General features: G+C 40.5%; 1 pseudogene; it reads left to right on the forward strand.

Moving 5' to 3' along the window:
* The first annotated feature begins 338 nt into the window (after positions 1-338).
* LOC117042941 lies at positions 339-905 on the forward strand (annotated as a pseudogene).
* The last annotated feature ends 6832 nt before the right edge of the window (positions 906-7737 follow it).

Below are 7737 nucleotides of genomic sequence, written 5' to 3' on the forward strand. Positions count from 1 at the left end.
GGTAAGTATTTATAGGCTTGCACTGTCAAATCGCCTATTTTTTATTTTATACTATTTCAGAGTTTTGGGGGGGGCTGTCAGCATGAATATAGAAATGGCTTTGCCAGTTGGTGCAGGGTAAAAACTGTCTGTAAGTGCATGCCTTGTGGCAAAACAACTGAAAACCTAACACCCAATAATTAACCATCGCGAGTTATTATATTGTTACAAGCCACACCAATCTCTGAGCAGTGAGAGATCCTAGAGGTTCCAGGCACTTACCTAGGATTCAGTTTCCTTGGAATGAAGGCCAATGGAGACTGTAGTATCTTTAGAATATATGGTTTTAGCAGGGATAAAGCGAGGAGGGAGAAGAGTTGACCGTTGGCTGCCCCGTCCCGCCTAAGTAGGGCTCATCCTGTCGGGGGTCGTTCTCAGCCCAGCTGCCGGCCATGGCGTACCGCGGGCAAGGCCAGAAGGTGCAGAAAGTGATGGTGCAGCCCATCAACCTAATCTTCAGATACCTACAGAATAGGTCCAGAATTCAGGTGTGGCTGTATGAACAGGTGAACATGATGGATTTGATGAATATAGGAACTTGGTTCTGAATGATGCTGAGGAGATTCACTCCAAGACAAAATCAAGGAAACAGCTGGGTCGAATCATGTTAAAAGGAGACAATATTACTCTTCCACAGAGTGTTTCTAACTAGAAATAGCTATTGAGTCTGTTTTGCTTATTATTTTTATCTTTCAACCTATAGAAGAAAATATGCAGTGGTTTAATGGTATCACTCCCAATTCCACCATTGGTGTTTGAAGAGTGAAAAATGAAGCCAGTTACTTAATTTGTGCTTGCATAATTTTCAATAACTTTTCTACATTGGTGTTAAATTGTAGTTCTTTATAAATAAAACTTTTAGTTATCTCTCTCTCTCTCTCTCTCTCTCTCTCTCTCTCTCTCTCTCTCTCTCTATATATATATATATATATATATAACAAACTCCAAACTCTCAACATCCATTTCTCTGCATGCATGTGTGGAAATCTGAGTATGATCATTCTTTTTTAAAAAAGTAATTGCTTTTTATTAATTTTCTTTCATTAAACAGTTACAGATTCACATCCATATTTCCACTTATGGGTATGATAATTCTTGTACTAATTGAGAGGGCCACTCTTAAATGATAGTTGTGAGCTCTTCTATTGCTTGTGAGCTCTTCTATTGCAGGTAATGGAAATACTACAGTGGATACAGATGTGTTTTGTTGGCTATGAGCCCCAACAGTTAAGTTCCAAGAATACAAATTTAGCCAAGTATATAAGGAATAAGATCTTTCCCCCGTTGGAGTCAACAGGGTGCCCTAGGTTTCACCCAAAGGACTGTATATACTTATTTGATTCAAATATTAATTGCATGTGTTGGGAATACAATGCAGATGACAGGACATTGCAGCTTTCTAGCTGGGGGGGCATTATGACCCATGTCACCCATTCTTTTCTCACAGTGACCGACCAGCTGCTTATGGGGAGCTTGCAATAATAGCACTATCTCCCCATACAATTCACAGCAGGTGGTATTCAGAAGCACACTGCTTCTGTCACTGGAGGTAGAGTTCAGCCATTGTGGCCAGTTCCCTCCTGTCTCTGCAACATGACAGGCCAGAATGAGAGGAATCTGCAGTTGTTCCTTCTTCCATTAAACCGTTTTAAGCTGATTTCTGGATTATTTTTAGTCACCTTTTTTTAAACAGTGTGCCTCAATTCCCACTAGGGAACAGAACCATAGTAACAAGCTTTCAGCTTTTCATTGCTGCAAGAAACATCATTAATGGCGTTATTTGGATATATTTCCTTCCATCTGGGCAGGAATAAATGTATAAAATGAGTAGTGTCACGGCATAAGTCTGGGTAAAAGAAAACCTGTCATCTAAGTGCCTTCCCTGGACCTCTTTTCCAGTTGCATGGCTGTCTAGAAATGGCAGTCAGTTGACTTGCTGGGCTGTAAAGTAAGGTAAAAGTGGGTAAATGACCCCTGGACAGTTTAAGTCCAGTCAAAGGCGACTATGGGGTGCGGTGCTCATCTCTCTTTCAGGCTGAGGGAGCCGGTGTTTGTCCACAGACAGCTTTCCAGGTCATGTGACCAGCATGACTAAACTTCTTCTGGCGCAACGAAACACCATGATGGAAGCCAGAGCACACGGAAACACTGTTTACCTTCCCATCACAGCTGTACCTATTTATTTACTTGCAGTGGTATACTGGTATACAGAGCAATGGGAGCTCACCCTGTCGCACGGATTTGAACCACCAACCTTCTGATCGGCAAGCCCAAGAGGCTCAGTGGTGTAGACTGGCGGATGTGGGTTGTGCTAGGCTGTAAAATGGGGCCAGGTTCCTGGCTCATTTCTGCACATAATTCAAGGAGCTAGGACTATGGTATTTGAAGGACCTCTTGCCTCCATATCAATCTGTCTGTATATAAAGTACTTTGGATGCCCTCCTCTGAGAGCCCCCTAGATCTGAAAGTTTGTGACCATAGAGCTAAGACTGGAGATACGCCTCTGTCTGTTGCTTTCTAATGTCAAAGAGCAGGCAAAGGCTTATCTCCAGACTGTGATCCCACAATCACAGTGATGGGGAAACTGTGGTCTTCCAGATGTTGCTGTACTACTTCTCCTGTTATCCCTGATCATTGGCCATACTAGCTGAGGCTGATGGGGGTTGGAGTCCAACAGCATCTGGATGGCCACAGATTCCCCACACCTGCATTCTAACAATGATACACTGTGCTGATACTTAATGCCTGTAAGGATGTTAAGTTATTCTTGTTTTCTTCTTGTTTTACAGGATTATGTTCGTGTTTTAGCTTATGCTTTCGCTGTTCAGGGAGATGTGTAATGGTGTGTTTCCAGTTACAGGTAGGTAGCCGTGTTGGTCTGCCATAGTCAAAACAAAATAATAATAAAAAATTCCTTCCAGTAGCACCTTAGAGATCAACTAAGTTTGTTCTTAGTATGAGCTTTCATGTGCATGCACACTTCTTCAGAAGAAGTGTGCATGCACACGAAAGCTCATACAAAGAACAAACTTAGTTGGTCTCTAAGGTGCTACTGGAAGGATTTTTTTTATTTTGTTTTGACTAATGGTGTGTTTGTTAGTTGCATTTTTTAAATAGAAAAGATGAAAGTGCCCACAGAAAAAGGAGCAAGCCAGCAAGCAATGTCCACGGGGTCACACTGGATAGTGAAGATCTGCATTCACAGCTGCATGCAGCTTCCCATTCATTCCCAGGGGATTAGCTCTCCTATTTGCTCGTAGACATCAGTGAACCTACACACTGAGGAATCCAGCAGAACTGAGTCTTGGTGAAGTGATCTGACCTTTTCCATGTCACACAGTGGGCATCCTTTGCAGGATTGTAGATGTGGAAGCACCTGTTTGTGGAAGCACACAAGGCAATTCGGCATGCCAAAAAAAACAAACACACTTTATCGACTTGGATTCTTAAAACCAGGGAGGCCTGTTTCATCAATCCCACTGTTATGCACTTTATTAGCTATTTACAACATTTTTCACTGACATTTTCATTCGACCGATGCAAAATGCTTCCCTGTCCATTTGATAGAAGTCGACACTTACACTTTGAGGAATAAAGCCTACCTGGTGTATGTACACTTTTACGCTTATGTGTAATTAGCAAATGCAAAGCAATAGTGACTTAACAGGAGAAAAAATGGCTGCAGTAGAAATGTACCCACCCACGGGGCATTCAAGAGCAGGTGAGTAATCTTTCAAAAATATTTGCAATCTGTTTTGTAAGCACAAATGCTAACATGGGGAAAAAATCCCTGCTTTTTATGATAGCATTTCATTATTTGTGCTTGACAACAGGGGTCAGAAATAGTTGTGTGTATGTTTTTTGTTTAAATGGGGCACGGGAGAATGAAAATACCCCCTAATTTGTCGCTCAGAATGTAGTTCTTAATTGCAGTGCTATAATGTGCCATTAGCAACACCTCATGCCACGATAATGAAATGCTGGGCTCCCCCAAAGAAAGCTGGTGGACTAAAGAAGAGACGTCGGCTAAACCTTACTGGAATCTTCACAAAGGAAAGAGAGGCAGTTTTTAAATATATATTGTGCCTTTTAGAAAGGAAATTGGTCTTAATCGGGATTAAATTTTGTGCCAGCACAAAAGAAGCAATATGTAATTGTATAATGTGTAAAAGCACATGTGCATTCTATGGATTTTAAACACCTTTATGTAGTCTGTTGTTGACTTCTGATGCTGCTTGCTAAATTTCTCCACTGCTGTTCTCCAATCTTGTCATGGAAAGCAGGCTATCCTTGTTGGCAACTAATGCGATAAGCTCATTTTATCCCTAGTCCAGATCAGCACATTTTAACCTTCTTATATCGACTTTATGAATCTGAAACTGGAGTCAAGTAGGTCATTGGTGGGTTTTTTGTGCTTTGTTTCAGTGGGTGTATATGACAATGGCCTGGTTTGGGTAATTTCTCTTGTCTTCATAAATCATGGTTTATGAAGCTAGCTAGGAATGAATGTTAGGTTCTCTTACTCCTCTTTTGACTCTCTCCCGCACATCTCCTCCTCTTTGTGTGTTGGCTTTGATGCTTTATTCCTAACATTAAACTAGAGTTTCCCATTAGATCTGAACTCTGGTTTAATCTCAGTTAACTAACCAGGCTCTGATCATGGCTTACTACCCGGGTTAGTTAACTAACATTTGCTGTGCTCAGCTGATTTAGCAGGTTCAAATAACTGAACTTTGGTTTAATACAAGCCAAGAATGAAGTACATCCCACACCCTGAGCATGCGAGGGAAGAGGGTAGGGATGAGGGAGGACAGTGTGCAGGGAGAGGGAGACCAATCTCTTGGATAATAATAATAATTTTATTTTTTATATGCCGCCCATCTGACTGGGTTGCCCCAGCCACTCTGGGCGGCTCCCAACAAAATATTAAAAACACAATGAAACATCAATCATTAAAAACTTCCCTGAACAGGGCTGCCTTCAGATGTCTTCTAAAAGTCAAATAGTTGTTTATCCATTTGACATCTGATGGAAGAGCAGAGCACCACCACTGAGAAGGCCCGCTGCTTTGTTCCCTGTAGCTTCACATATTGCAGTGATGAAACTGCCAGAGGGCCCTCAGAACTGCACCTCAGTGTCTGGGCAGGACGATGGATGTGGAGATGCTCCTTCAGGTACACTTTAAAAGAGGATTAGACAAACTCATGGAGGACAAGGCTATCAATGACCACCTAAACCATAGATAACAAGGAGGCAAGCAAAAATGTCTCAGCACCACCTTCTGGAATTGGCCATCCAGGTGTGAGTAGAACCACTGGAAAGTCAAACTCCTAGCACTCATTACAGTCTCTTCAGAAGGATACCATGGTTGAGGGTATTGAAAGCTGCCATGATGTCCAGGAATTCCCCTTATCATTGTCCTGGCAAAATTCAGGGTGACCATTGTAGCTTCCATGAAAAAACCTGGCCTGAAACTCAACTATAATGGATGGAGAAAATTGGATTCATCCAAGAGTGCTTGGACTTGCCTGGCAATGGCACAGTGGTCAATTAATAATAATAATAATAATAATAATAATAATAATAATAATAATAATACATAAATGAAATTGTGGAGTGAGCCATGAATGCATGTTATGTTAGGCACACTTTTGTTTTAAGTGTAGCTTGACACATTTAATTTGAAGGAAAAGTGGAGGCCTGATTCAGATCACTCTCTCAGTCTGGATCAGAACCCTGTGCTGGGTTTCTGCTGATGATCACCCCCTGGGCTGCTGTTTTCACCTTAAAGTGGTCAGTGGCACTTTTGTGGGCAAATAGCCAACAAGGGTTTGTTTTTTTTAAAGCAGGAAACTGCAGTGATGCCTTGATTTGCATTGAGCGCATGATCTGAATCAGAGCCCTGCATGGCTGCTGTTCCTTCAAAATATAAGTGGTCAGCACAAACACTTTAAAAAGCATATCATTTAGCATAATGCATTATTTGACCCAGAGTTTACAGCCATGATTTCATGTTAAGAGTTACAAACTAGATTATTTCTGTGTAAATATTTTGATCTGCTATGAGACAGAATTAAGTCAGCACAGACATAGTAATCTAGAAGGCTTAATAATGCAATCCTAGGTATGTCTGCTCAGAAGCAAGTCCTATTGAATGCACTTACTCCTGGGTAAGTAAGCAGTAAGCTCACTAGCGGTCAGAAAATGAGGGTTCATGTTAGCCACTTACCTTTTAATATTACATTTCATGCTTGATCAGTCACAAGGCCACAAGGGAGCAAAGCATAAATAAAACACGTCCTTTCCACACAGGGCAAAGCTATAATTTGCAACGCACATTGTAATTATGTCTAGTTAATTATCTCAGTGGTGGATTTCAAGCATCAAAGGTAGGGTACTTTGTAACCATGATGGGAGAGAAAATAAGGCTAATTCTTAGATGATCCTAATTTCAAAATTGAGACACTGACAAGGTTAAATGTAGTGGTTTTCAGCAGCTTAGAAGTGGTAACTAAAAGTAGACACGGCCATTATACCCACCAGTAATCCACTGCTAGTTGCATAAAAATGGTACTGACTGAGATAGAAAATAACCCCCCCCCTTACATTTCATGTATAGTGTAGATTTTCTGTTTCCTGCATCTCCATTTTTTTCTGATGAGTTTCTGTGCCCTCTTGAGGCCTTTGAACCTAATTAAGCTCAGGGACAAACACATTATACAATTAATGTGGATTAATATCCTCTTGTGTAACTAAACTCAATAATTTAAGTTTTATATAGTTGTGGAAAGTGGTAAAATGAAGGGCACTGGGAAGAAAAACTTTCTGGAATTTGAATGTAAAGAAAGTTAACATATGTGATGTATTAAATGTATACATTGTCACTTGATATAAACACACAATTTCCCCCCTTTGTTTTCTGTATTTACCTTTTTCTCCCCTCCTTTCTTTCTCTCCCCCCCCCCCCAGGAAGATGTGCATCTATTGGGATATTAATAAATTAAAAAAGGTAAAGGGACCCCTGACCGTTAAGTCCAGTCGCGGATGACTACTTTTCTTAAAATGTTGACCTTTGAACTCTTTGAGAAGCATTAACTGGCATGCCAGAAAATTCCACTGGAAACGGAAGCAGAATGGAAACCAACCCAGCAAATACAATTGGCATTAATCCAAAAAATATGATTATTATTTTCTTTAAAGCCTGCGTATGCAATTAATTACTTTTATCCCATTGTTCTGATGTTTCCTTTACATTGAAATGAACAGTATGGATATAATTGCATTTGTATTAAATACATAACTTATGTACATTACATAAATAACTACACAGATTATGTTAAGTAGTGGGCAGCAAGATGAATAGCACAGTATTTGGTGGAAACCAAACTGCATTTCAACAGAATGGAAATGGGTGCCTTCTTACATCCTTGATGCTGACACTTCTGTAGCCAGATAGGCCATTTTTAGACCAGCAGGAATCAGCATGAGGGATGGAATGATTGCCCTAAACTGCTACATCAGAGATGGCTTTTGTTGTTGTTGAACTGCAACTTGCATTGGCCTCAGCCAGCATGGCTAATGGTCAGGAATGATGACAATTGGAGTTTGACATCTGAAGGGCCAAATGTTTTTTACCCCCATTTTCCATGAAATAACTGTAAAGTTATATATTCAAAATTATTTAATGTGTATTAGAAA

This window comes from Lacerta agilis, chromosome 2, assembly GCF_009819535.1.
Source record: "Lacerta agilis isolate rLacAgi1 chromosome 2, rLacAgi1.pri, whole genome shotgun sequence".
In the NCBI taxonomy this organism is placed as follows: Eukaryota; Metazoa; Chordata; class Lepidosauria; order Squamata; family Lacertidae; genus Lacerta; species Lacerta agilis.